General features: G+C 39.8%; 1 protein-coding gene across 1 annotated transcript in view; it reads right to left on the bottom strand.

The window, feature by feature from the left end:
* The window catches only part of Fhos (Formin homology 2 domain containing), a gene marked incomplete in the record, with an annotated part of 191,773 nt that overhangs the window by 125,039 nt on the left and 64,234 nt on the right, over positions 1-2,500 (bottom strand).

A 2,500-nucleotide genomic window follows, 5' to 3' on the forward strand; every position in this document is an offset into this window, starting at 1 on the left:
ATATATATATATATATATGTATGTATGTATATATATATATATATATATATATATATATATATATATATATATATATATATATATATACATATAAAACGTTTTGCCAGTTTGACTTTCAACATGATATACAAAGTAAAAATTAAATGAATAGATAGATAAATGAATATATGAACGTGAATCGTAAATTGTATACAGTAAAATCTATCGAATATCATTTTCATATTCAAGCGCAGCTGACCCACGAATGCAAAATGCAGCGCAGGCTTTGCAAGGCAGCAGGCAAGTGCATTTTGCGCTAACGGTAAGCAGAGAAGAGCTGGCGAGACCCTCCGAGCCGGCTAGGCATGTCCGCCTCCTGTCATAGCAGCAGCTCTTCCTCGTGCTGCATGTTCTTGTTCACATTCTTCTTGCTTATTGCCGAGATACTTGATCCGTTTTTTCTCCTGGCTCTTTCATTCACGCTGTCGCCTTTGCTCTCTGACACCACAGCTGGAGCTCTCTCCGACCTCATTTTTCTTCCTTTTTTCATTCCCTTCTTAAACCGTCCACAAACTCCATGACATTCTCTGAGCATTTAAGCACTTATCACTTCCTCCACATGTCTTTGTGTGCGTCTCCCTCATCAAGTTTCTTTGGTATGTTTCCATTCTTGTGACAGGCTTTTCCTTTTCGTCTTCACTTTGCTATCTCCCTCCTTCCCTGCCTCATGCGTCGTGAAAAGGAATCCCTTCTATTCTCCATACATCTTTTTTTATTTCCTGCTTCCAGTCGTTTGCCATCTCGTAGTTTCTTCTCTTCTCCGTCTCCATCCACACTTCACGGGACAATGGACGATAATCATCTCAACTCCTCCTAGCCCCCTTTTTATTACGCTACAACATCCATCCCCCCTTCAAGCGAATCCCATTGTGTAACGCTCTCGGCTGTTTCCACTGCCAACCTTAACATCATTAGCACGTGTAGCAAAAACTGTGACATTATCACTATCACTACTGCCACTTCAACGGTTAGAGTCTGTTTTCCCCTTTGTAACGGCGGAGTTCCATTCACGCTCATTCATAGACACACTTGGTTTCATTACCTTAAACTGAACGCGTCAACTTGTCCAAACGATTTAAAATCCTTTTAAATAAAAACATCTGGACAACAGGATGTCTGCTCAAATGTTCTTAACAACACCAAGGTTACTTTGTGGGTCATATTTCACAGGCAAAAAATGTCATTTTTTTTGAAGGGATGGAAATCGAAGACTTTCTAGTGTTTTAAAACTTTAAAAATTGACAATGCAAGTCCTACATAATGCTTAAGAAACGCACTAGGTGGTCTATATCTAAATAATATACAATTTGCAAGGTACACTGAAGCATTTTACTGCTATTATGCAATCAAGACAATACATCATGTCGCTAGAACTACACACGACACCAATTGTACAAACCACCCTCGTTTAACCATAGTAACAATTCACATGCAAGTCAACGTCCTAAACTGACAGCTGCCGAGAACCAGAAAGTCTACATCAACATAAAACGTAACCTGTTGATAACAAAAGCCAAAAACCTAGAATGTGAATCAATTTTAGATTTTGAAAAATGAAAAGCAAATCGCAACGAAGTCAGCGTTTTCACTTTCGAATTTATTAACCGTGTTTGTGCAGCAAGCTAGGCTATTTCCAGGCAGTCACGTAATGAATCGTGCATATCTGACCCATGACGGAGAGGTTATCTCATTTTTCCTGTGCCTTCCATCCCCTTAACAAAGCATACAAACACTCCATGACAAAAGCCGTGTGTCGGCGTATAATACACACGTGACTAGAAGAAATCATAAGATTAGAGTTACCGCAACGCATATTTCTGTTTTGATAATCAGGCGGAGATGGAATGTCAAATCAGTAAATCTGGACAACCTTTGCAAAGTTCGTTAGCGTCAAAAGTTATAACTAAAAAGTCCATATACTTTAGCCAACTTAATTCGCGCGGCAGTTACAGTAATATGCACTTAATCTAAACACCTTACATGATATTTGCGAGGACACTGCATAAAGAGGAAGAGAAAATTACCTAACATCTGAATAAATGATTTGTTAAGTGGGAGAACGCTTCGTAAGATTAAACTTGTTTCCGTCGCATGCAGGCGTTCTAGGCCTATGACTTCCCTGTGACACCTTGAGGCAGCGGTGAGAGTCGGCAAAGGCCAGACAGAGATCAAGAGCAAATGCTACGAGTATTATATCACGAGGCGGGGTTGGGTGGGGCTCTGAGGTCTGGCTGAGGTCTAGCCAAGGTAAGGGGTCACCCGAGGGCGAAGGTCACACGCAAACGAGCATACGGCATTCTTGCCGGGACTTTCCTTTCGTATAATTATTGATACCACCAGAATTATCACCAATGAAATTGGAAACGGGTATTCAAAAAGTTACATAGTTATGTAAGAACAATAAGAGTAACAATAATAACAAAAATAATAAGTACAGCAATAGCAATAACAATGATAACGT

The sequence above is a fragment of the Penaeus vannamei genome, chromosome 7 (assembly GCF_042767895.1).
Source record: "Penaeus vannamei isolate JL-2024 chromosome 7, ASM4276789v1, whole genome shotgun sequence".
Taxonomy (NCBI): domain Eukaryota; kingdom Metazoa; phylum Arthropoda; class Malacostraca; order Decapoda; family Penaeidae; genus Penaeus; species Penaeus vannamei.